Source organism: Augochlora pura, chromosome 8, assembly GCF_028453695.1.
Source record: "Augochlora pura isolate Apur16 chromosome 8, APUR_v2.2.1, whole genome shotgun sequence".
Lineage (NCBI taxonomy): Eukaryota > Metazoa > Arthropoda > Insecta > Hymenoptera > Halictidae > Augochlora > Augochlora pura.
In genome coordinates, this window is record NC_135779.1 from 2,581,209 (window position 1) to 2,608,422 (window position 27,214).

General features: G+C 48.1%; 1 protein-coding gene across 16 annotated transcripts in view; it reads right to left on the reverse strand.

Moving 5' to 3' along the window:
• The window catches only part of Cac (calcium voltage-gated channel subunit cacophony), a 119,234-nt gene that overhangs the window by 78,516 nt on the left and 13,504 nt on the right, over positions 1-27,214 (reverse strand). Inside the window, exon 1 of one of the 16 annotated variants that reach the window (XM_078189425.1) lies at positions 6,318-9,014. The exons of the other annotated variants lie outside the window; for them this stretch is intronic. The gene's annotated coding sequence lies outside the window, so the exon portion shown is untranslated. Of the gene's footprint in view, positions 1-6,317; positions 9,015-27,214 lie in introns of those variants that run through there. 16 annotated transcript variants of the gene reach the window in all.

A 27,214-nucleotide genomic window follows, 5' to 3' on the forward strand; every position in this document is an offset into this window, starting at 1 on the left:
CTCTCACGTGCCGCGCACAGAAACTCGACACGCCGTGCCCCGAGAGCTCTGCCCTCTTCCGAGAGCAAACCGACGCAATTATCGCCCGTTTCCGGCTTCCTGCTACTCGTCGCAGCTGTAATCATCTTTCCTTGCACAGACATTATTTATTTTCAGCTGACCTTCGGCGACGAACTCCTAAAAGGTGCTTCGATTACCGGTGCATGGTAACCGCATCGAAACAGGGTGAGAGCATCGAAACGAGATTTCCAACACATGCAAAATTGTAAATTGTATTAATTATTATGAGAACAGTGGTTTGTCGAAGTCAATGAGAAAACCCTTTGACACATGATTTACAATAAGACGTAAGATATAAAAAATATGTGAAGGATTAACACACTACACCTACTGACGTCTAATAGGAGGAAGAATTCATTCGCAATTGTTCTCAATTTTTATAATGGCGTATGCCTGAGTAAAAAAATATATTCAACACTTTTCAATTTATAGAAGTTCAATAAATATAGAAATAAAATACAAGAATAGCAAGAAGCAATGTAGGGTAATATGCCGAGACGAAAAGAAATTATTTCCCTGCTGCTGCACTTTCCAAGGAATCAGCTCCACTCCGCGTCGACAAAGTGCAACAAACGATGTCGTCTCCGCGATCGAGCATTTGACGTAGAGTGCAACGAGCGAAACGTCGCTGAACGCGCCGTTTCCCCAGATACGAGAAAACTGCCTCCATTTCTCTTGCGTTTTTATTGCAAAACCGGCAGCGATCGTTATCTCCGTGGGTGAACGGGGGTAAGAGCGAACGATCGCGGAAAAAAATTCGGCGCCGCAGGGCGCGGCGTTCAGGGAACTTGGTAGAGATCTTGATCGCGATCGCGATCGCGATTCGCAGCTCGTTCCCGTCCGACGATCAGCTCGGCATCCCTTCGGGTAACGGGGTCCGATCGATCGGGTCGGGGACTGGATACACGCGGAACGCGATTAGCCGAGCGAACGACGAAACGACCGGCCGGCACGCTCCGAGCCATTATTTAATTGGCAGTTACGTAACACCGCCGGCTTTTACGTGACAAACCAGCCCCACGGATCTCTAATAAATTAACGTGTTCGCGAGGACACTCGTAACTAGGATCGTCGACCTCCTTTCCCGCGATCCTCGGCCGTCGTCGGCGAACCATGAGACCGCCTTACGCAACACCCCCTCCCCGACGACCAGCCGGGGAAAATGTTTCTGCAGCTCGGTGAACGAGACCGACTCCGCGAAACCATCAAATTTAGGGTCCGCAGATATTTAGGGTCACTCGAAATTTAGGGTAACTTGGAGGGGGTGGCTTGGAAGGGGTAACTTGAAATTTGGGGTCACTCGAAATTTAAGGTCCTTCGCTTGGCCCGCGAGTCGAGGGCTGACCCTATATCGCATTCTGCTCCCATTGGGAACTTAATTTCAAATGTTCCATAGCTTAAAGCACTAAGCTAAATTGAAAATTGAATATTGAAAATTGAGAATTGTCAGTCTGCTAATGTAAGGCTTCGAAGCAGTCTGGAATATAAAGTTCGCTCGTAACACTGATAAAAATCGTTAAATAATATAATTTTTTATATTCTGTTTACTTTCTATAGTAATAGAAAAATATATATTGTTAAACTTGTCGCAAGAATTCCTGCAATGGAGGGTTAACGTGATTTTTGAAAATTCTTCTTTAATAGAGACGTCCAAAATATCGTTCTCATGTTTTGCAGATTTGTCGAAGCCTGTTTGCATGTTTTCAGTGTTGTGGATTTCTGTTATAGTTACAGCAAAAGTTGCAGCACCTTGTTCGATGCCTATGTACAGGTGCGATTAAATACTTGCAAGGTTCTCTAGCGCACGCAATACCGATTATACTCGACTCGCCAGGCACTACACCGACGATATAAATATTGTCTGAGATGTCTGATCGCTACTTGCCATTTCTACTTATTGCGTGAGAAAGCAAACATTTGATCGCGAACATTTCGGTGTATACCAAGCTTATCACAATTTTTTTTCCCCCCTCTTAAATCGCATTTTCTAGGTTAAACAATTGCTTGCTCCAATGTGGCAACGTTTAAAATTACTTAATCTATACTTGCGGCAAACCCAACAAGTAGTAACCTTCTTTCTCAGAGCAAAAATTGTTGGTAAATTCGATTTTCATTTTTTGTTAACAATGACGCATTTGGCCGAAAAATCTGAGATAATTCGAGAACACTGTTTGCAATAGTACATTGTTAAGGAATTAATATAAAAATAACCCATACTCTATTTTTCGAGAGATCTTCAGATTTCCTATTTTTGATTTCCATTTTTCGATAACCATAGCTTGCAACCGAAAAATCTGAAAAAATTCTATAATATGTACCTTGATGTCCGAAATAAGTCACATTTTTTTCAAAATTTTAGAAAGGTACCGCAGTAGGAAAATCACTGAAATGAATCACTGAAAAACCACTAAGCGCACTTTTAATCATCTTAATCTACTAGGCCCTTTGTACTCGTCTCCTGTTTCTCATATACCTCCTCTAGACTTACTCTTGCATAAGGAGCCAGAATCGTACAAGGAATTATCTACCGTTTCGAACAGATTCCGTGGTCTCAGCATTAAATATTCTCACCGATTTCGCCGGGAGATTCGCGAAAGGAGGACGCACGGGGTTCTGTTCGGCGCGAGATGGGACGCCGATTTAAAAGCCGGAGGAAACGACGTCAAGAGCAATTTCGGGTAATAGACGGCTCGCTCCGCTCCGGTTCGATCCGATTCGATTCGGGTCGGCGACCTTTATTTTCGAGGGTTGCGCGAGAGGTTCCGGTGTGGAACGAGCTCGGTGGAACAAAAAGAAGAAAGAAACAAAAAAACAGGGAAAAAGAGAGCGGGCTGAAAACGGTCGCGAAAGAAAGAGGTGTCGCGCGGGCCAACGTGCTCCGCGATTTAATGAAAACGATAAATTCCTCCTGTATAAAATAAATTCCCGATCCCGGGCGCCGCGGCGAATTACTGCCGGGACAACGGGACCTCGAAGTGGATGCCCTTTGCCGCGATATTTACGAGCGGCTGGCCCCGTCGAGAAAAATTACGCCGTCGAAATTAACGCCGCGCGGCCGGTTCTTAATTAATCTTGAGCGTCGACCGAGAACTCAGTCGCGTTACCGGATCCCGACCGCGAAATACAATTAGCTGCGCTTTATCGCGCGCCCGAAAACCCGGAGCATCTCTACGGCCCGCTACGTGTCTGACCACGCGCACGCCTTTTCTACTGCGAGGAATGCGCCTCGAGATGCACCTGCTAATTCGCTGAGGCGTTTCATCCTGCTACGGTCTCCTCAGAATTCAGTCGCAGCGTCTTTACAATTATCGTTGCAATTCGCGTTTAATTATTGAAACAGTTCTGACGCCAATTGTAGAGATCGTATGAATTTGTTGAACGTTAAAAAACCATAAGCGATTCGATGGAAGCAGGTTCTAGTTATTTATAGTACATTAGGTCGTCGACTGGTTTTAACTGTATTATAATTCTGATCAATCAGGCTTTTATTTTCGAAAAATAAACATTGATATTTGAAATATTACATTGCCAGCTTTCAAAATTACTTTATAATCACGAGAACTGTTACAAAAATAGAGAGAATGCATGAATAATTTATAAACTTCGCTTGAAAAGAGAACTGATATTTGGATAACCATTAAATGATTTCATAATGAGAAAAGGGTTGCGACTGGCCATTGATGGTTAAAAAATTCTGAAGAGGTGAGTTTGTATTTTGAGCTCACGATCGGACATACTAGTTTAATCTGGAAAGTTCTAGTTCGAAAACGTTTCAACAGAGTAGAAACAATCGCAGAGGATAAGGTCGACGCATCGTGATTATTTATGGGTTCACGTGATAGTTGCACACCTCGAAACTAGTCGCTGTTTAAGCACGCTGCAGAGGCGGCTCGATAACGGCTCGGCTAACTCGATAAAAACTTTAACCCACTTTTTATCTAATTATTTCAATCCTCGAACTATGCGCGGTCGAGCAGCGACGCGACTGGCGAATGTTGGGTCATTTTGATCCTTCGATATTCCCTTTTATTAAAAATTCACATAATTCTCAAGATCATCGACTGCAACTGCTGCAAAACAGTATTCGAACTTTTTTGAGAGTAGGCAGAATGACTTGAATTTTTTTTTAATGTTATAAGTACTAGTTTACTGCAAAATCACATATCTCTCGGATTGACAAGAAATAATAGAAAATAACTCTCGCTGAATTGAACCTGGAACGAAAATTTAAAAAGGTGTGTTACTAAAGCATTATTTAAATTTTCGTTGTAGGCTCAGATAACAAAGTAAAAATCGGCAGTGCTTTTGCACTGGTTTATTCCGAGTAATAAAGAAATTTAGAAAAAGTATTTCAGCACCATTGAACAGTAAACTAGTCCTAACATTTACAGAAAAATTCGAGTCATTTAAACCAATTTTAAAAGAATATACCATTTTAAGGGAGGTGACTCAATTTTTCTGCTCACTGTACATGCATATTGTTTTTCGATAATGAATTGCTATTTTCACGATCTTCGGATAAAAATAATTAATATAGCAACGTCAGTCAACAAGGTTTCGGACTACATTTTGCCACGGGTCGTATAAAGAAGTTAGCCTGACCCGGATGGAGGGTTGAGTAAATGAAAATTCGGGGTATTGACCGGTCGGTCGGTCCCATTAGGATCGAATCGCTGCGATTAAATAGCGACGGAGGTTTCCCGCGAGAGAGAGAGAGAGAGAGAGAGAGAGAAAAGTCTCTGGAAAGCTGGAGGATGCTTCGGGAAATGCGCTCTACCTCTTTGACAGCTTTTCAACGACGCTTTCGGAAGAGGAGCCGAGCGGGGCCAGAGAGGGCCAACGAGGCATATAGCAGCAGCGTGACGAATCTTGGTTCGGTCGCTGCAAAGGCTCCTTGCTGTACAACTTTTATGCATCCCCGGGGTGGGGGGGACGATCGCAGTGTTTCCTTTAACCGCGCGCCGGTTCGCCTGCACTCGGTCGAATGCGAGCGGAGCAGCGTGAGCCGATAGGCGACGAGAACCAACGACAGCTTGATAACGAGAGCGACGTAAACGGGGCCAGTGATACCGCTGCTGCGAGGAAGCCGTCAGAAAGCCTAGATGGTGTCGGTTCGGTAACATTAACCCCTATTCAACTCTCGGTTTCTCCATTAATTGGTATTTTCGACGGGTGCCCGAAAAACACTTTATTAAAGCTGCGCCAGTTTTCCCTTCCGTTGCGAATTAACGCAGCGGCGTAACCACAAAGGCTTTTCACGATGTATAAAAATGAATATCGCAATCGATATATTCGTTAAAGGGTGACCGCATCGAGTGAAACGACGAATCAAAGTTCAGCTTTATTGCAGCTTTCCAGCGACGACAACGCGATGGCTTACCAATATCGGGCGATTAGGGTTTCCCTTGGACTGGCGTCGACTATAAAACATTTTTCGAGAATTTGATTGGAGGAATCTCCGACGATCCTACTCTGCAGAATGATTCGGGCTAGTTCGATGGCCAGCGACCGGTGCAGGATTCTTGTACCTCTGGCTCGAGGAGCGAGCGTCCCAGGAGCCGGTGCACCCGCGACGTGGCTGAACAGAGAGGGAATAGCAGAATCCTACACGGCCGGTCGTTACCGGGCAGAACGAGGTAAAGGGGTCAAATCGGAAAAGGCAGCGAGCAGCGGCGGAAAGCTCGGACAAAGAACAGCGAGAGCGGTCTCTCTCTCCTGCCCGCGGTGTTCGCTGCACGTTCAAACGATCCAGAATTTTCGGATCAATCTCGCGAGAACGAGAACGAGAGCGAGAGCAAGAGCAAGAGCGGGAGCAAGGGGAAAAATCGAGCTCGGAGGCGCCATGCACCGCGTCGTGCGAAACGTGGTAGGCGAATCGAGGTCGAGGCGACACGAGTCGCCGGAACACGCTCGTGTTGCACGAATTTGCCGAGCGATCGCGACACTTTCTTCCAGCTGTGGAACGTGTGCGGAATGGTTCGAAGGGTTCGACAATAGGGGTTGACGAGAGAAACGCGAAGCAACCCCGAGCGCAGCCTAACCACACTCGAAGCGGCGAGAGGTTAGTTTTGGGGAGGGTTGTTTGGGCCGAAGAAGCTCGGGCTTCCCGATGAGAATTTTTGGGGATAAAGCACGGAATGGTGAAGGTGATCGTGGCGGAGGTGATGTCGAGCGAGGGTGAAACGAGTCGACGGGAATAACCGCGATCGGAACACGGGGGAATCGTGGTCGCTTCGCCTCGGTTTCGCTGGACTCACCTCTAGAGGGAGGCAGGGGCTGGTTGCGGCCATGTTCCTACATGCGTTCGAGCCTCTGCCCTGCTGGCGACGATTCCCTCTTCGTGCTCAGGCACCACTTTAAGACAAACCACCACCACACTCGACGAAACGGTGCACGACGGTCGCGCACTGCCGCCGACAGACAGACGACGGCCGATTTACTTCTCCCCGGGCCTCGCTCGTGCGCCTTTCTCTCTCTCTCGCGCTGCGGCGACGAAAAAAACAATCAACGCCGAGGAGATAGACGCTTATTCACCTCGCATACCACCCTTCCCTCCGGCTCCTCCTTCGGCGAGCAACGGCAGAACGATAAGCAGAGCAGGCAGAGCTCGCGCCTCTCTCTTCTCCGACTCCAACTCCGGCTCCGAGGACGCGTTACCCCGCGTTATATGTCTTACACGGGGTGTCGCTTATTTTCTTAGCCTCGTGTTCCTCGTGGGCGAATTAGATCCGGTCGGGTGCACGCGTACCCCGGTGTGCTCGTTCGCTCGTTTCCTCTTGATCACGCGTGTGCGCCGCGTACGCAGCCACGCAAACGCGGCCACCAACTAGCCACCAGCCGGGGATCACACACGCGGCACGCTTTTCCACGCTAGCCACGCACTTACGCACGCACGCTAGCACGAGAATCCGCGGTAAAGACCGATCGTTTCAGAGTGCGAGAGACAGAGATATACCCGAGGTGACCGGAGAGAGGGAGAGAGAGAGAGAGAGAGAAAGAGAGAGAGAGAGCGAGAGAGAGAGATAGAGACACAGATAGAGCGAGAAAGAAAGAGAGACAGAGAGAGAGAGAGAGCGAGAGATAGAGTGATAGAAGAGCGTGAGGACAGAAAGAGCGACAGAGAGAAAAAGAAGTGAGGGGGCGGGACGGGGGGAACGATGTAACTTGTGTGCCTCTTCCTCTCCCCTAGACTCTAAACTCCCTCGATCTCGATGACGGGACAACAAGCGAGCAGCGCGCGACGCACAACAACCGGCGGCCACTGCCTTCCTTTTCTTCTTCCTCGTCTTCGTCCGGCACCTCTCTTCCTCTCCTTCTTCCTCCTCGTCGTCGACGTGGTCGTCTCTCCTCCCGTTCAAGTTTGCTCCCTCCTCCTCCTCCTCCTTCTCCTCCTCGTCCTCCTCCTCCGCGGCTCCTTCGAGCACCTCCTCCACAAGCACGTTCACAACTGCCTCCTCCTCGTTCTCCTCCTTCCGTTTCTCCTCCCCTTCCTCCCGTCCTTCCCTGCGACAGCAACACACCAGAACGCACTCTCCTCCTCGTTCCCTCTCGCGACAGGGATTCCTTTCTCTCCTCTGGTCCTGCTGCTGCTTCGGCACACGCACTCGCACCCGTACCCGCACCCGCACCCGTACCCGTACCCACACCCGCACCCGCACCAGCGGAGCCCGCACCTGTTCCTCTTCCACCGTATCCTCCTCCTCCTTCTCGACCACCACCACCACCAGCACCAACACCACCGTCTCCTCCTCCGCCTCCTCCTCGTCTCCTTCCTGCTCTGGCTCGTCCAGCTCCTCCTCCGCCTTCTCGTTCTTGTCCACGTCCTCCTCGACGGCCGTCGCTTCTCACCGTCGTCTTTCTCGTCCCTGTCCTCCTCCTCCTCCTCCTCCTCCTCCCCCTGCTCAACGTTGTCGGCTTCCTCTTCGTCGTCTTCACCTCCACCACATCCGTCGTCAACCGCCACCGTACCACGGTCTCATAACAAACGCACTCGCGTCCCTCAGCGTCTCCGAAGGCGATCGAGCGAGCGACCACCGCGCGCACCACACAACCGTTTTCCTCTTTCTTATCCTTTGTACTCTCGCTTAGACACCGCGCACTGCTCCCTTTCTCTATCTCTCTCTCCCCCACCGTTTCCTTTTCCTCTTCGAGTATCCACTGGACACGATTACGATCCTTGCTGCTGATGCTTCTGCTGCCCGCGGTATGCACCACCACCGTTCACCTCCGCGTCCGCGTCCACGTCCGCGTCCACGTCCACGTTCACGTCGTCCGCGTTGCGCCCGTTCATGTTCGCGGCCACATCCGCGTGCCCCGACGAGTTTTCCGCCCGAGAGAACCAGTCCTCGAGGTGTTCACGAGACCTCTGTCTGTCTTTCTCTCCCTCTCTCTGTCTGTCTCTCTCTCTCCCTCTTTCTTTGTTTCCGCGGAAAGCTACGATGTTCACACTCGACGCGATCTCCTTTCGACTCGATATCCTTTCGACGCACACGATTTCAAATGTCCGAGCCTGCTGCTGGTACCTCTTTGTCTCTCTCTTTCTCTCTCTCTCTCCCTCTCTCTCTTTCTCTCTTTGTCTGCTGGCAAGCCGTACTCTTTTTAACCACCGTGTTACGTTGCGTTTCGTTACGTTTCGTTTCGTTACGTTCGTTTCGTTTCGTTTCGTTCGTTCGTTCGTCTCTTGTCCGTTTCACTCGGCCGGAAGTTCACGCACTACCTACGTTCCCCGAGCGTCGGAGCTCGTGGCCACAGCGGGACGGTCGCTCGACTACGCTCTCTCGCTCTTCCACCACCACCTACACACGGACCCTCCCTCTCCGACCAGAGAGAGTCGCGCCCTCTCTCTGTCCGTCTGCTTTTCCAACCCCCTTCTCCGAAAACCGCTTCTCTTTCTCCCGCAACCCTCTCCGTCTAGCTCACTCCGCCGGCAAGCGACGTTCCACCCTCTCGGTCGCGTTTCGATTCCCTCGCCCTCGGTTTTCCCTCTCTTTTCCACCCTCCTCGCGGCTCTCCCTCAGGGCCAGCTCGGTCCTCCTCGCGCCCCAAGCTTCCCGCGAGTTCCCTCTCGCTCCAAAGCTTTTTCTACGTTTACCGCCCCCGTTCCCTGGGCTCGCGAGCTCCTCTTTCGGCCACCGAGGGATTCCGCGACTTTCCGCGCTCGCCCCGCAACCAGAATGCCATCTCACTCTTTCCCTCCCATTCTCTCTCTTATTCGCTCTCTCGACTTGTCCTCCGCCCCCGCTATTCTTCCCTCTCGCTCCAACCGACGCACCCGAGTGTTCGTTCTCTCTATCTATCCCTCTCTCTCTCTCTACCTCTTTCTATCGCTATATCTCTCTATCTACCTCTATCTCTCTCTCTCGCTTTCGATGTTCCTCTCTCCTCGTTGCGTTTCGAAACCGAGTGGGGAGGCAGGAGCGTATCCAAGAGGAAAGACACCCCAGACTTTACTCACCGCGTCTACTCCCGCGAAATTTCAAACGGTCTGCCAACCCGGGCTGCGACGATCGCTTCGAAGAAGCGATCTCTCCTCGGAACGGATCGAACCGATCCTCTCGATAGTACAGCTGAGACTAACAAACGTTTTTTTCTACTGGTATCTGTGTCGGTGTCAGCCGGAGACCCGACCGGGATAGTTTGTAAACTACTTCTTGCTTATAGCTCGCGCGCGCAACGTGTACCGCAGCTATTAGCCGATGGGTCCTATTATTGCCGCGACTCGCTTCGATCGTTGCGATTTGAAAACCGAACGGATCGAGGATCGGACTTTTGGTTCTTCGCGAAACCTTTGTATGCGTTCGCTCCGTAAGAAGAGCCTGTAGTTTCGAGGGGTAATGCAATTGCATCTAATCGTAAAGGACATATACGGATAGCTGAATGTACGCGTTTGGACATACCTTGATATGCGATAACTTCTTTGAAACTGCATTAAGGGAGTTGAATTGTTTCTTTTTAGTTGATTTACTGAACGTATTTTTTAAAGGAAAATTTAAAAAATTATAGCCTAGAAAATTTTTTGAAATTTCAGATTAAATGTGAAGATCGCAGTTCCGACTTTTGTCATTTTCAATCAATAATTGTGAAAAATCTGCAGTTCCTCAAGTATTAATCAAATAATCAAGATCTACGAAAAGCATTTTAAAAATTTGTATTATATACTCGTATAAAAATCCGCGAGTTTTTCATTTTGAGTGTCACTCCTGAATGATACTAAAATTTAAAGCAAAACAGTATAATCATTGCTTAGTAGAGTACTCTTTCTATTACCTAGATCAAATTCATGCCATTTTAATGGCGTCTTCATTTTTGTATCGAGCCAGAAAGATTCAAGATCAGCCAGCCGACGTTTCTCTGCAAAATAAGGACCGCGAGCAGCGTGGCCGCGATTCGGAATTAGCTCGGTCCGCTCGCATTTTCGAAATTGGTTCGGCGCATAGAGCGCGCTGATTGCGAGCCGGCGCGTCGCGACGCTGCTCCGCGCTCGGTGTGCGTAAGAATCGGTGACCGTAAGTGAGGCTCCATCGTGCACGGTGTGAGTCGAGTCGAACCGATACTGCCGGCAGCGGCGAGGCATGCGCGTCGCGGAGGCCGCTGGAAGAGGGGCAGGGTTAGCAGCTTTCGGGGGTGCACGAACGTTCCTTGGAATCCCGGCACCCCGTCCGATCGCCTCGGCTGTCTCATAATTTATAGAAAAGCCTCGGCCTGCTCCAACTCCACCCCCCAGCCACCTACTCTCCATCCATCATCCACAGATCTCTCGTCCGCTCGAATTTCCTGTCCGACGAATGATTCTCGCCCATTGAAGCCACCTAGATCGAACGCTGGATGCAAACGGGTGCCCGATCGCACGGTGCAACGATCCCGTTTCGGTGCAGCCAGCAAACACGGTTAATTGCCCCAGCGAAACTGATGGACGATGCTCGGGCCGCTTAAGAATCTGTCCGAACGGATCAACGCTATTCGCGGCCGGATAGCGTTAATAGGATCAACAGAGTTCACGGGACTGCTCTTATTCGACTCTTCGGGCGTTCGTCGAAACGGTGGGGGCGGGCAGCGGTCAGCGTTTCTCGCAACGAATCCGCGCTCGTAATTAAGCTGAATTTACATCTTCTTGAACATGCGAGAGACGACCAATCATCGACCGAAGCGGGAACGGTGTGTGTATTCAAGGCGTGTTCCCCTGGCGTAGTCTCCGCCGAAGTCGAATCCGGCTGAGCGAGCCTTGATTCGAGGGTCGGCGGCGTGTGCATGTGCACAGGTTCTGCACGCGAACAGAGCGAAAAGGAAGAATGGTGTAAGCCGTATCGCGGTGATACGAAGCGATACGATGCGATGCGATGCGATGCGATGCGATGCGCCCGGATGGCTGCGCGCCGCTCGCCGCGATTCCACGGTATAAAGGATTCAGCTTGAAATCCGCGAGACGACCGGACGAACGGAAAAGAAATAGAAGCGCGGGAGAGGAACGGAGAAAGAGAGACAGGTGTGCGCACGGGGCGAGTGTGCGGGGAGGTGGACGAAGAAGGCCCGCGAGAAGGAACGAGAGACGGGGGCAGTGGTCGAGGGGGAGACGGAGGGTGCAGCGTTCTGGGTTTCTGGGTTCGCCCCGCGACGAACTTCGGAAAGGCTGGTGTGCGCGACGAATGTGGAACAGTAGGTCAGCGCACTCCGTGACCCCCGCCGCGGCCTACCCCTCTTCGGTGCATACACCCTGACGCGATACGTACGACCCTCCGACTACCCCGTTTCGCCTCCCACGCTCCCGATCCGACCCTCCCGCCGCCGTTCTCCCACTCTGTTCGTCCACTTCCGTCTCTGTCCTCTCTGTCACCCTTTCTGCCGTTCGTTCTCGGTATCTAGCTCCGTTTCACCCTTGTCAGTTCCCTCCGCTCCCTCCCGCTCACCCACTCACCCTTTCTCTCTCTCTCCCTCTCTCTCTCTCTCTCTCTCTTTCTCTCTCGCTCGCTCGGTCGTCGGATCACTGTTGTTCCGGTTCCTTCCAACACGTACCCGATTGCGTTAACTTACGTTACGCTACTACGCGAGTGCATCATCGGTGACTCGCGTCAACAGGCTCTGCAAGCGATTAACGATCTGAGACGTGCCGATTCCGAGCGGGTTCGCGTGCCCTCGGCTACAGCGCCGTTCAACGTCGCAGCCAAGTACGCGACCGACGCTTTCAAAATACCATGAAAAATGGTCGGAGAGAATCCAGCAAATGGGTCGCCGAGCGAAGGGAGTCGCGGCGCGGCGTAATCGCCTTGATGAACCTCAACTATCCAGTTCCGGTGCCGCTGAATAAATTACTCCAATTTTGCGAGACCTCCGGTCGGTCGGTCGGTCGCCGCGCATTTAAAGAATCATTCGCCGCTCGGACTCCCCTCCAATTACGTCGCAGGAAGTAATTAATTACGAATCCAAATTTCCGATGTACGTTCCGCATCTCGGCCGGAAATAGCCAAAAGACGATCGATCTCTCTGGCGGAGTTCATCTCGGCCGTCTCGCCGATAATTATTCTTAAGCCGCGATCGATCCGCAACGGTGTTACGGCGGTCGCAGTCGATCGAACGCCGACAGTCTTTTCGGTAGCAAGCAGTTCCGGTGCAAGTCTTGGACGTCCCGCGGACAAGATAACCGACTTCGCTGCCGTCCACCGTTCCGTTTATCGCTCCGATGCAGGCGAGATCGTTCCGGGTTCCGACTTCTACCATTCTACTCGAGAATAAAGATTCCCAGCTGCTCGACTCCGGCTCCGAGTGCAAGGTACACGTGACCTGGCATCAATACGCCCGCAACCCCGCTGCACTCACGATTTCTAATCGGCACCGATACCAGGCGGCATCCGGTGCATCGACATCCAGTTGCATTTCGACGCGAGCCTGCGCTAAAAAGCCGAGAAACGTACTTTGATCAGTGCCTCTCGACGGATACGTATCTACCGTAGCTGCCTCTTATTAACAGCGATTCGCGCTATAGCTCCAATCAGCGGTACACGGGCAGATTCCACGTGCGAAATATGTCGATGGAATCGTCGCGTTCGCGCGCGTCAATATTTACGGACAGTAGAAACGGCAGATCATGATCAGACACCCAGCCAATTCCTATTCAATAGTTCAATTTTCTCATTCCTCGGTCCAGCTCGATGGTTAACACATCGCTCGCTTACCTAGTAATTTCAACGGTTCCACAAAATCATTGGAACTTATTCAATAAAATAAACAATGCAAAATCGAAGTGTATACAAAATTGAGAACAGTTCAAGCGTGCGCCAATTCTTCTGTTATTTACTTATCACAAGTAACAACAGCAATTATTTATACAACGAGAATACTTATAGAGGTGAAATTTATTTGTTTACCATCCGATATTTATAATCAAAGTTTAACCTAGGAGCACCGTATATAATCGTGTCAGTATTAATAATCTTTATGGACGAGAAGGTTGAATTAATGTATCGATAGGTGACCGTAAATTCTGATCATTCGAGGAAGCATTTACAGGAGCAATGTCCAAATGATTGCGCTAGTTTTCGTCGATCGAGCTTCCCCGGAGGTATCTCGTAAAGTAAATAACAGTTCGAAAACAAACACACTCGCGAAAGCAGCGGATGTCTAGGCACCGCGGACACTCTCTCCAGATTTGATTCGAGTCGTTCGCCGGAGAAGCGTCGTTCCGCTTCGCTGTACGCACGACTAGCTCTCGCCGAACGAAACGATGCGATCGCGTGGGTGCACGCGAACGCGATAAAATCAATATGTCTGCGCTCATCTCTCTTTTGTTCCGCGCGCGCGGTACCCTCCATTATTTCTTTTCCGGCGAATTCCGGTTGGAATTCGCGCGCGCGGAGCCGGGCCGAGCCGAGCCGCGCCATCGATTAAACTTTCGGGAAGTCCCAAGGGCCGGGTGTGCCGGCCCGGGAAGTAGATCGATGCGCGACAGGTACCAAAAACCACCTGAAACCTTTTCCCCCCGTTGGACGAGTGGCCCCGATCGGCTCGCTTCTCTCGCCCTTTGCCGGAGCGATCGAACGAGACGTGCCGCCAGAATTCGCGGAACTCGACTTATTATCGGCGCGACGATAACTTATAGCCGGCCCGATCGAACGCGGGAACACCCGCTGTCCACCCCTGCCGTGTCCCTGTTATCAGTTGCTCCGCTCGATTTTCGCATTTTCATTGTTGCGAGCCGCAGAAGCGGTATAGAATACGACGCGCGAGTCCGAGAGCTGACTTTCGCGCGTTCAGCGCCGACTAAAATTCGAACGAAGTTAAAGCAATCTAATTAATTCAAACCGGAACTAGTTAAAATGGATAATACGTAAAATATAAAATATTCAGATTATATTACCATGGAAATGAATTTTCATAATTGGTCAACAATTAGCGTCGCTCATATGCGATCGACGCGTCGCTCAACGTGTTTTCGAAAGCCTCGGGTAAACCATTGAAGTAAAAATGATTTTCGGCAATTTTTGTATAACTTAAGGCATTGATGAAATTTTGCGTTGCTTTCAATATTTGTTCTTTAACGTTTCAAGATATGTAATCTGGACGATGACATCCAGAATTCTAACCAAAAGGTAACGTGAAAATCGTGTCCGCCGTAAGCGTGTCGGCGACCAGCTGCCACGAATCGAATGATTCCGTCGCTTTGACGGAGAAGACGAGCACGGTTTTTTGAACAGCGAGGAAACCGGCTATGTCCGATGGAAGTGCAGGTGCATTTCAAGGGACAATGCTAGCCGCGAAGACGATCGCATTGGTACGTGGTCGACAAAGGGGTCGTTCGCCCCGGAGCGATTCGCTTTACTTATTCACCGTGTGGAACGAATCCGCGATAGATCCGACCAATCCGACCGAAAGAACCGCGAGGCGTTAGCATTTACTCTCGATAGTTGGTTTACGGACACCGGACACCCGGGGGAGGGGGGCTCGGTGTATCGGCGACGATCGAACGCGAGACATCCGGATCGTGTAATTTCCTCGTTTGTCCGTGAACGGGTTCTCTCTCCCGAGTAACGATCGCAATTAATCCCGCAGCTGCGACTACACGGCTACGCCGCAAATCGGATCGAAATCAGGTGAAAGACCCGCCGAAGAAGTCTAATCTGTCGCGCGCGGCAAGTTCAACCGGCTACGTACAAGGTGTGCCGCGAATAACGAGCCACGAAACGCCGCGTTGAGAACGCGAAATCTACCGGGTCGAGGACAGACATTTCTCATCTTGACGGTAAATCTGTCAGAAAGTTGTACGAATTATTTTATATAAATTTTAAAAATTTTCTGATAAACTTCGTTTAAGATATTTCAAGTACATTTTATTGGTTCAAAAATTGGGAGCAATGTCAATTGAATATTTGAGAATGAGTTTAATTGGAATAGTATGGTCCAAGTAAATTCATTTAAATTGTAAAGATTTTTTTAATAATCTTGACTTGGATTAAAATTTATTTACAAAGTTGTAAGGAATATTTCATGGAGTAAATTTTGTATGAAATTTCTGAGGATGCATTTTTAGCACGAATTATAGGTTATGTTCAGGTTATTTTGTCATTGTCATTGTCAAGTTTTATCACCATTTTACTAATTCCGCAGTATCTATTTTTAAACCTTGTACTCTGCAATATTTATCTTATTCCGGATTATGTTTATTTAATTTTTTGCGATTTGAAAGGGTCTAGCGACCTTCGTAAATGAATAATAGCAATAATGATAATAAACAGTACAGCGGGACATTGATTATTCGAAACCCGCGTGTTTGGATAATGCGATAGTTATTTCGTTACAGCACGAGATTAGATCTTTATTAATTTATAGCAGTGACGTCTACGTGTACGGCGAATTTTGATAATCGAGGGGATCTGCTGCATGTTAAAGTTTATCTCTGGGCAAGTTTTCTTTTAAATATAGTGATATCAATTAATCGATGACCCAGCTCTGCAGTCGGACGGGTAAAGTGTAAATTCTTGGCTGCGGGGTAGACGCACGTGTAAAAATAAAATATAAACGATGGAAATATAGATTAAATATAGGTGGAAATATACGATAAATTTTATCGAACGAGCGCGAGCCGTGTTATATTGAAAGCAGCGCTGATAACGCGAAACATTGCAGAAATTCGAACAAGTCCAGCAACGGTTCTCTTAAATTCTTTTTCTATCTTCATCCAGTTATCTGACAAACCTACTTATTTATTAACTTTTTTGTTGCAAAACGGGATCGAGCACAATGGTACGATATAAAAATGCTACGACATTCGGATACGATATAAAAGCGATTAAAGAAACGTTATACAATACCTGGTTTAAAAAGACCGCGTTACGATTTGGTTGCATTAAGGAAAATAAATTTTGTAATGCGGCATGCGTTGCTCGAGCAAATGTACGGGTCGAGAACATAATTCGTTCGCTTGGATGCGGACACGATTTACGGGGTCAGGATTACCAATTGTATGCTCGTAGAAAAATTGAATGAAATAATAAAATCGATTAGGTCAAAGGCAGGGTAATAGCTCATCCCGCAGTAATGCAAAGCACTGTAACTGGTTCCTCCACCCTCTGTCGTGCAGTTTAGTTAGTTGAGGAACGATTGCCTTAACTAGTCTACATTCACGCTCTATTGGACTCGACGCATGCGATTATCTCATAAAGTTACATTCGTCTAGATCTGCAGATACGCCGTTTGTTCTGCGCACGAACGCGCGCGCTTCGCGGTCCAAGCTGTTTTTCCTCGGCGTAACACGTGCAAAGAACAAAAAATTCATCTCGTTCCGTTTTCCGGAGCGACGGAAATCGTCGGATCCGCGGATCTCGATATTGCAATCGACGTCTTTAGCCGAAAATCGATTCGGTTATAGAGCAGACACCCGAGCCGGCTCGATTCCGGAAGTAAATACAGCCGATCCGAATGGAACGGAAATAGGTGATCCGTGTGCAACGCGGATTCGGGGGCAGACTTTGCCTCGCGGATCCACAAGGCGGCGCGGCGCGGCGTGAAACGCACGCGAGGCTCGCCCCGAAAAAAAAGGAGATCGCGGCCAGCCCTGGAAATCGCGCTGACGCCTTTTTACCGGGAAAAATGTGCCGCAACGACGCGACGCCTCGGAACGACGCTCGAAACGATGCCGAAACGCCGCCGCTGGCCTCGAAATAAATCTCCGGCATTGTTGCAACGCATCGCCGGTGCCGGTGACGCATCGTAATCGTCCGCCCACGGGTCTCTCTCTCTCTCTCTCCCTCTCTCTCTCTCCCCTCCGCCCCCGCGCGAGCTTCTGGGGACACCAGAGAACGACCCAGTAAATTCTCGCGGAAAATCGTCTCCCTTCTACGAAACGCCTCTGTCCTTTCACGGCGTTAAAGGGCGATTAATTTCGGTGTCGATCGATCGCACGCGTCCTTAGTGTAGTACGGTCCCTAGGAATTAGCGAAGATAACGCGGCCGTGGTAGGTATCGCCTGGCCGATTATCGGGCCGGCCCGTTAATGCGGACTTACGTCGGAAGAAAGCGTGACCCGCCCCCGCTCTCGCGAGCCACAATGCCCGCTCAATAAACCGGCCATTTATAGGTTTTCCATTGCGACCGGTGATTGAAACCAATTCGAGTGCCGCTACGAACCGATTGGGAAGGATGCGATAAAAACTTCTCCGAATGGCCAAGTATAATAATCATGGGGCATTGTCGGAGCCAATAGAGCCCGGGGAGAGAGCGAGACGATGGGAGCGAGGCGGCAGGGAGAACCGACGATGCGTCCTCGCCTAGTCGTCCAGATGGATTTTCAAGCGAACTGCTAGGCCGCCCGCCCACGGTTATTAGTTTTCCGTTTCGCGCACGGTCGATAGACCGTTCACGATTTTCCGGTACGCTTGCGATCTCTCTCCCTCCTCACCCTCGCTCCCCCCCCCCCCCCCCTCTCTCTCTCTCTCTTTTTCTCTCTTTCTCCCTCTCCAGTCTCTGTCTACTTATTGCTGGAAAATAACGACGACGCACGGTCACCGGTTCTCCTCCGAACACAAAAATCCGTGATCGATTGCCGCGGGTGATGGAGGATCGCCCGAGGACTGCGACCGAGGCTCGAGGGTGCGGTAGACCTCGATAATGTACGCCGTTTCGCATGGAGAATCCTATTGAATCTAATGACCGAATATTGCCGATGAGGAAATAGAATCTCGTTCGAATTGAACGGTGCGACGATCGTAACGCAACAACATCGAGAATTTGACAGACTCGAAGCTTTTAATTTAGTTGAATTGAAAAATGACGTTGCGGTGCATCGATCACCGTTTCAACTTTGACAGAAATGTAACCGAGTATACTTGGGATCGTTTATAATTGTATTCAGTAATATTTTTATTCAATATCTTCATGCAATATTTTTATTCAATACCTTTATTCAATATTTTTACTCAATATCATTATTCAATATTTTTATTCTATATCTTTATTCAATATTTTTAATCGACACTTTTTCTCGATATTTTTAGTCAACATATTTTCTAAGGAATTATAGATGCGACCTTAAATGAAACCGTGTAAAAATCTAAATTAATTATCGGAAGCTAGATATATCAAATGACAATACACGCCGAGTACAAATCTAAATTAGTTCTAACCAGAATAATTAAAATAAATTAATTCTAAAAAATCTAAATTAATTGTCGGAAGCTAGATATAACAAATGACAATGCACACTGACTCCAAACGGTCCCGAGTTATCCCCGGTACTAAGATTCATGTTTTATAAAATCTGTTCGAAATCCCCGTAACGAGACTGACGCGACTTTGTAGGACAGAGGTTAATTATCAGAGCAGCTGGGAGCATAGCTCGTGGAATACAAGCACTTTAGTTTGAACAGAATACATCGTGTATTTCCGAGTAACGGCAGACACGTGTGCGGAAAATCGATATCAACCAGTCACCCGGTCGCTTCGAAAAAAATCTGTGAGGTCTGGTCTTCGGAAGGAAATTGCAAGGGGTTAAGGTGACGCGATTGTGTTTCTCGATCGTATAGACACCGAAGGCGCCGATCGAGTTACCAAGACTGGAGAAATTGGCGGGGAACGGATCGTTCCCCTCGGATCTTATAGAAGCAGAAGTTCGCGGAGGTTTTTCGGATGCTGCTCCATTTAATTGAGCGGATATCTCGAGCGCGGCGTTGGCTGATAGAACCTCGGAAGCCATCGAACACGGTCGAGATACACGACCAGGATCCATAGCTAAGATCCATAGTTAGGATCCATACCTGGGATCAACAGCGAGGATCTATAGCTAGAATCCATAGCTAGGATCTACAGCGTGGATCCGTGGCTAAGATATACGGTGAGGATCCACGAGGAGGATCCTCCGTTAGGGAAACGCCGCGCCGAGGGGATGAAATACGATCGGCCGGCTGATTTACACGTTTTCACCGCGCACGGGTGACGTCAGCTGGTCGACCGACGGCGATCGATGTTATCAGTCCCGGTGATATCTCGGGGAAACCGTGGGACCGTCGCTCATCGATCTGTTTTTCCATCGCGCGCGCTAAAGACGACACAAATACGCTCTATTTATAACCATAAACAGTCGGACGTCACTCTCCGTGACGGACGCGTTCCCCGAGCCTGGAGAAAAATCGTGTCTGACCACCGCTGGAAATTCTACTTTCGAGTCCGCACGCGACCACTGCGTCGCGGAATCGATCATTTCTTGCCACGTGTCTGTTCGGCAAACTATTTCGGAGGATCGCTGATGAATTAGTTCCCTGTCCAAAGATAACGCCGTTCCTTTGTTTGCTAAAAAATTGAAGGGACGAATCACGTTTCATGAGCATAATTTCGCTGGTATTTTTATGGGTGTCAATCTCGAGGTACAGTCGGCTCGCAGAAAAATTTCCAGACTGTACTACTCTATAATTTACTAGGATAAATCTATTCATACGCATCTTTACGCGAATTAACCCTTTGTCATACTTTGACGAGTCTAACACGCGATAGTGATTTCTAGTAATAATTTATTGAGTATATTGCGTGTGATATTTAGCGTTCCGTCTTTTTAAGGCGAAATAAAATTCTGTCCTTTTGTCGTTAATATTCAAGCGTTGAGTTAAATATAGGCGTACTATAAATAACAATTTTTGCTCCCCTAAGCAATTGTTATAAACGAAAATCATTTAATGCTTGTTAGCGTGAAGATAAAAGGACTGCGAGGGGTCAAAATTGTGAGCTTGTTTTTCACTAACAGAATAATGTTTTAAAAATTGCACTATGCAGTTTGAATTTTTTTTTAAGCGACAGAAGGTATGTTTTACTGTACGAAGGCTATAAAATTGTTCGCGATTGAAACAATCATTCTATAAGTATTCTATAATTATTCTATAATTATTCATTGCACCAAAATTATTCTCCAATTATTCGCAGCATTGTACACGCATACTGATAATTTCGTCGAAATCGATCGACCTTCTTCCGAGCGGCAAACAATTGAACACAGTGCAATCGCAGATTTAATCAACTTAAATAACGAATAACCGCAAGTAGTCTCGAAACTCCGACAATTTTTTACAACTTTTATCAACGCCCGATGGAAATTCAGATCGCTTGGCCCAATTTTAAGAAAGCTATTCCGTGTTAAAAAGCGCCGGTATAATTTCGCGTCCGACTGTACCTGCAGCGAGAGAACATTGCACGGCGAGCGAAGGGGGAATACATCATACGTCAATTTAACAATTCTTTTCGGAATGCCGAGAACCGAAGAGGAGCCGACAAACCGAAAGCCAGCGTCGTGTAGACGAGCGGGAATTCTTTCCAACGTGGAGGAGCGCCAGCCCTCCGAAAAACACCGAATTCGATCGGGACAACGTCGGGTAGCACAGGCCGAGTGGAGAAGCGCCGATAAACTCACCCTCGGAGCCCGCCCGCGAGGGGTGTATGGGGGTTTGTAGGTTACGAGAGGGTCGTGGGCTCGCAATCCACGCGAACATGGGGTTTTGAGCAGACACAGGGGTTGCGAGCAGGGGGGATCGCGTTCAAGCGACCGAGAGACCAATAGAGAGACAGAGAGAGAGAGAGAGAGAGAGAGAACGGCGAGAGAGGGAAGCCGAGAGAGGGTGAAATCTGGGTCGCCCTGCACCGCGTGCGCCTCGAAAACTCGGTCAAGTTTTCTGCACCTGCAGGTCGAACGCCGGCCCATTCGCCAGCGTTTTCGTAGACGCGGCTTTTCTATTTGCGATATCCGGACGCGGCGGTCCCCTTCCACGACATCTCGGACGTTTTCGCTGTTACTTCTTTTTCCCCCCACACCGATTCTCCGTCGGAGGCCCTGGGGAATACCGTTTCAACGACTTCTACGACGCCCTTTCGCGGCACCGGACGAATTCGATCGCCGAGAAGCAGCGGTGGCCCTGGTTCGACCCTTTTCGGGCCGACCGTTCTCCATTGCAGTACATACATTACAAATTAACTGTTTGATTGGTTATTTCGCGACTACTTTTGCAATTGATTATTGGAACCGTGATAACAGCCATCGTTAATCGATGAATTATTTAGTAGAACAAACCATTGGTCATGATTACATTTAGCAATCTGTGGTCATTAAATGTCGCAAAATGATGACTGCGTCAATTTCAACTTGGGGTATTTAAATTGCCCACTCAGTTATTCAATTCACACAATTAAATTGAATGAATTACTGTTACGTTAGAAACAGTGGGTCAGCACGAATATAAAAAAATATGTATGTTTATATTTGTGGTAAAAATATGTTTGGGAAAATTACTGGATAAAGCACAGAATTATTATATAGTCAATATTATAATTGTAGAAATGGTCCACCGTTATAGGATTAATTAGTAATCCGAAGTCAGGGACTAATGATTAATGCATTTTCCTCATCACTTGTTATTGGATGCGGATGAGGGCTACGAATAAAAAGGTCTTCCGTTAAGTTACGAAATATATGCAGGTTTTCTAGAAACAATTAAAAATTATTATTAACCGTTATCACTCCAAGAATTTAAAAAAATGCTAGAACGCTGGTTCAAGCTTGACAATATTACTGCCGGTTGAAGTGACAAGGGTTAAATAGATTATTATCACTATGTCTAGTCAATCAATCAAAATGGTAATCATTGAGTGATTAATCCGAATTTCCACGGATGATCACATTTGTTTCGATTACCTAACTCGGTAATCGTAATTATCAATCGTGAACACGATTCCACGTTAGCCATAATCGTTAATCATTAATCACGACCACGACGACGCGTCGGTCGTAATCATTGATCATTAATCAGATCACTTTTTCCCGAACTCCGGCCGCGTCTATTGGATCGAACGAAACTGCTCGAACGAGTTCCCTCGTCCCTGAATTTCGGAGTTCGAGCCAATTTGCTCCGGTACGCTATCGGTTCTCCTAGCAACGATGCCTTTGGATACAGATCCGTGAACCTGGGCACGGCGGCCATACATGTAGAACGCAGCTCTCTCTCCGCGTCTACAGCGCGCAGAAACGCGGGCGACACGGTTCTCGGCGAAAATTCTGCGGGGCGCGCGCGCGGAGCGGAATCAAGTCCGCCGAGATTCTCTCCATCCCGGCGATTACTACAAAAATACCGGGACGGCGGGAAAAGGTCACGAACCTAATCCCGCGGGCTCCCATAGCGGAGTCTAATCCGCGTAGCCGCGGAGTTATCGTCGCGTTTCTCGGGCGAGCGCGCGTGGGCGGCCCGACCTTTCGAGCCCCGTTCGATCATCCTGGAATACGGTTCCGCGGGCAACGGTTCATCGTCTTCCTCTCGTATCCAGCTCCAATTCCAAACAATGAGCGCGCGCTGCCAGAGATCTTTCTCAACACTTTACCAACCGGTCATTCGGTCGTAAAAATTTAGTTCAACGTTTCTATTTTGATTTTGTTTATTTTATTAATCGCGAAAGATATTTAATATTCGAAAAGTTATATAATAATATTGAAGCTTACAGTAGTAAAACATAACACATTTATGTCAATAATAGATCAAAATTGAATAGTTACTATCAGAACCGATTCACAGGCTACCGATCGGGGGAAAAAGCCGATTTATAGGCTACCGATCGGTAAAGTGTTAATGGATCAGCACAGATCTCGTTGACGAAAAAAATCGTGACAGACCGCAGCTTGCAATTCTACTTCGGTAATCGCGCGCGACCACTGCGTCGCGGAATCGATCATCTCTACCAAGCGTTTATTGGTCGAACTAGCAGGACAGCACAAGGACGTCTTTAAGACGGCTTAAAGACATCCAGTGTAGGACGTTCGGAACGTTTTTCAAGATAAGGTGGGACATGGAGTCGTCACGTCTTATGGACATTTTATGGTCGCCGTTAAGACGTTTTTCATGGCGTTCGTAGGAGGTTGCAAGTCGTTTGCGGACCATTTGTAGGAAATGGTATTATACCGTATCATGTAACGGTACGTATTAACACGTTTTATGTATTACACCGAATGAACTCCTGGGAAAGCTATCTTTCCAAAAAGCAAGACTACTTGGCAACGATCAATTCATACAATAATGCCTGAAAGGGAAATTCACGCGGTGATATCTATCTTCTGGTCCCATCGTCGCGAAACATTGTAAATGTCAATTCTGCATTCGCAGCACCGCTGGTTCCGCCAATCATTTCTCTTCCACGCGTTCGACTTTTCGAAGCTCGTTCTCGACCGTCCCAGCGCACGGTTCCGCGGGCTACGGTTCATCGTCTTCCTCTCGTTTCCAGCTCCAATTCCAAACAATGAGCGCGCGATGAGGTGTGCCGCATCTCCGATGCCGAGGACGCCGCGTGCGCCGCCAGACCTTCGTTCTTCGTTGATGGGATCGCGAAACTCTCGTTGTCGAGGGCCGAACCGCTCCGGGACGAGGAAGGGAAACGGGGTGCGACGGGGTCGTTGCGGCCCGATAGAAGGGATGAGAGCAGTGAGTGAGAGAGAGAGAGAGAGTAAGGAAGCAAGAAAGAGAGAGAGAGTAAGGGAGTAAGATAGAAAGAGTAAGGGGGTAAGAGAGAGTAAGGGAGTAAGAAAGTGTAAGGGAGTAAGAGAGAGTAAGGGAGTGAGAAAGGGAATGATAGAACGGGAGCGAGAGGGTGAATCGAAAGGGACAAGGAGAAGGGAAGGAAAAGGCGGAAGAGATGGCAGAGGAGAACGTAGGTGGTGGACCTGTCGGCAGCCAGGGGTTGGGAGAAAATGTGGGACGTCGAACTCTCCTGGACTACCTACCCGGGCCACCCTCTTGCTTCTCCGCACCCTTCGATCCTCCATTCCCTGCAAACAGCCGCCCCTCTCGCATCCGCCGCGTTTTATCCGCCCCCGCTCCATCGCCGACGTTCTATTCAACGATGACGCGTAGATGGCGAGAGATAGCGTTATCCGCGCGCGGCGCGGCGGATACGAATTTTCCAAGATTCTCGAGCAGAGAAAATCCGCCGGAATATTCCGCTCTATGCATCGCGCGACATCGGAACCCATCGAACGGCTATCCTGGAGGACAATGCTCTTCGCTTTCCAAATTGTTGATTCGACACACAATTTTCCTGTCGGTCCACGTATATTTCGAAGAATAAATAAGTTTACAATGAAAATGTAATTCTGCTCCGCTCTTGTCGGTCAATCCGGTTATTCCTTTGTTTATTCAAAGATTATCACATCAGTCAAGATATAATATTGCTAGAGCTTTATGCTTTGTAATCTTCAAACTACATATTTGACGGTTATATGAGGTCTTCGCTATTTAATATAATATTAGATAGATATTTAACACGCCCATTTTTAAACAAATTCGAGTGAGCCATTCTAAGTTTTTAAGAATATTCGAAAAGAGGTTCTCGAAAGTGAAAATTTTGTAGAAAGATCCGCGCGGTCTAGTTTTAACGCGTCAGGGTTGGTCTTCCTCTCGTCGATTAACCCCTTGCGCTGCGACTCCTTTAAGAACTGCGTTGATTAGCTCTTCCTCGTTCTTAATCATTTCTTTGAGAAACAAGTAGAGTTTTCTGTCTCGATTATCATCATTTACTTCGACTCCTCGACATCGACAACAGAAGATTCAAATTTTTTGTCGGCTTGGAATAATCGATCGGCCAGTCGTATTTATTAAATTACGTGCGAAACGTTCGTCGCGAGTCTGGCTCGTTGTTGCAGCGCGAGGGGTTAAACGGGACAATTATAATTATAACCGCATTGTCGGTAAAAATCAAGGTTGATCGCGCAGTCAGATTTTCACGGAATGGATGTCGCGTGTCCCGCATTTCGGTGGACGGTGAAAAACAGGAGGAAAAAGCGGCGCGATCGAATGGGGAGCGATACGGACGGACAACACGTAATGGTGCATCGAATGCATCCTCGTGGTGGTCACGTTGTCAAAGTGCACGCGTACTTGGGATCGATTTCTCGCCGCGTCTCGCTCCCACCGCGACCGAGCGCCGCGCCGCGCCTCCGTGCTTTTGTCCCTTTTCATCCCGCTATCACGAAAATACTCGTCAATTCACCCCGTGCGCGCGGGGCCAGCGGGGCCAGCGGGGCCAGCGGGTCGGCCAGGTAGGGGAGCACGGGGAAGAAAAAAAATGGTTTCGCCGTCTATTTCCGGCTAGCCGCCGCACCCCTCCCTCCCCGTTCCCCGGTGCTTTTCGTGCACGAAAAAGCGCAGGGACCGGAGTAATTAAGATAATTGGGCTAATCATTTTCGGCCGAGAGCGACGTCACGCGATACACCCGCGTTCACCCTTCGCTACCTCGCGATACATGCGCGTCCACGCTCGCCGCCGTTCCGCGAATCTCGAAGACACCGTCCCCACGAACTTTTCCAGAAAACCTTTCCCAAAGATTCGGGGAATTGGACTTTCGAAAAGCGATCGCTGCTGAGAAAAGCCGTACGCGCTCGTGACGCGGACGATTCGCAGAAACTTCGCGGGTTGACTGCGGATTTTATGCATTTGCGGTAGCATGAACCACGAAACGGTACACGTGTCAGTTTGGAGAAGCTGTTTCGACTTGTAAAAATTATACGTTGCGGAAGAGACTGTCTATTTTATACCGCGACCGTCGCGGCAAATGATTCTAAAATTTAAATAAAAGTAAACTGCGTTATTCAACCCTTTTCATGCGTCGCGATGGGGATTTATAGAGATTTAAATTCCTCTATGATAGAATTAACCCTTTGGACTCGAGTGGTGACTCAGAGGCACCACTAAAATTGTGACAGCACGTTTCAAAATAATTTTTATATTATGAAAAATTAGATTTCAAGAATTATTAAAAGTATAACTGTTGTTGCACGAGTTACTAGATTCAATTTCGTATGCAGAAAATACATTTCGTCGTATAATGGAAATGTTATATGTCAGAAACGTTGTTTTAGGATTGCAGTTAAAATGGCTTCGAATACAAAGAGTTAAATCATATTCGGCAATATTTAAACATGAATACGAAGTTTCCTTTTCTTCTAAGAAATTATTACAAACGGAAAAGTTCTAATCATTATAATTGCAAAGAAAATGGTACGGTAAAGGGTTATTCGAGTCAAAATTGATACTTTCGTTACACGGATTTAGTGATAGAAGGGATGAGGGTTGATAGAAAGTATACAGATATAGATACAGTGATAGATTGGCGTACAAATTAATTTTCAAGTCAGAGGAAGTAATTTCGTCACCCATGTACACTCGGGTCGAAAAATATATACTAATACCTTATCGTTTAATTTTTTAAAAACTGGTTCAAGCGATTAGAATTTTTGCTGGAACGTTAAACCGACTAGTTTTCTACAGAATAAACCTACAAAAATGTTTCTAGAACGCAATCAATTAAAATGATACAAAGATTAAGAGATAACGTTTCTCAACTTTTTTATCTAATCTTATCTTGTTACCATTCCAAGCAATTGCAACTTAAAAAAATTGTTATACCCTCGTTCTCTAAAAAAACTAGTCGGTCTAACATGTTAAACGAATTCAAGTCGTTTGGACCGACATCAAAAAAGTTTCTCCGTTCGAGAATGCGATAACGTAACTTTCCGGCGCGACCGTACGTATGACAGTCAAAAGTCGGATTGTTAAGCTTACGCTCCATGCGATCGGTGCGGTACAATTTTTATTACGCGGGAAGATCCACGGTCGAAGAAAATCCAATCGGTAGTTTCGTTTCTTGGAACTTCTC